The sequence below is a fragment of the Pygoscelis adeliae genome, unplaced genomic scaffold, assembly GCF_000699105.1.
Source record: "Pygoscelis adeliae isolate BGI_AS28 unplaced genomic scaffold, ASM69910v1 Scaffold141, whole genome shotgun sequence".
NCBI classification, from domain to species: Eukaryota; Metazoa; Chordata; class Aves; order Sphenisciformes; family Spheniscidae; genus Pygoscelis; species Pygoscelis adeliae.
In genome coordinates this window covers 3,644,810-3,645,332 of record NW_008824231.1, presented here as the reverse complement: position 1 = coordinate 3,645,332, position 523 = coordinate 3,644,810, and positions in this window count along the sequence as shown.

Below are 523 nucleotides of genomic sequence, written 5' to 3'. Positions count from 1 at the left end.
AGAGGAGCTCTGAGGAAAATTGTCCTGTTTGGAAAACTTGTGTCTCTTGACTGGAAGTCTGCTTCTAAAATCTGAGGACACAATGTGACCCAAATGCAGACTCCCCTGGGACTGGGACTCTATATTCACCTGAAAAATCATCAGAAAAATCAAGACAAGATCTTTCAGCATTGTGCATAAGAAAAACTTCTTAGCTGTCCTTCAGAAGACAGTATTCATAACTTAAACTCTTCATGCCATTTAAGTGAAAAAATATATTTATATTTTCTTTAGTTACATACAGTATATTCATTGTAATTACTTTATTCCCATCTCCTGTACTGGAGTAGTACAACTACAAGGTTTTCTTCACGCCTTTTATCACTAGGTGGCGACGTTAGAAGCAAGAAACGCGATGAAGACCAGGGACAGAGCAGCACCCCAAAATGTTAACTTCCACCACAGTTGTTGTGGTTTAACCTCAGTCGGCAACTGAGCACCACACAGCCGCTCGCTCACTCACCCCCTGCCCCAGTGGGATGGG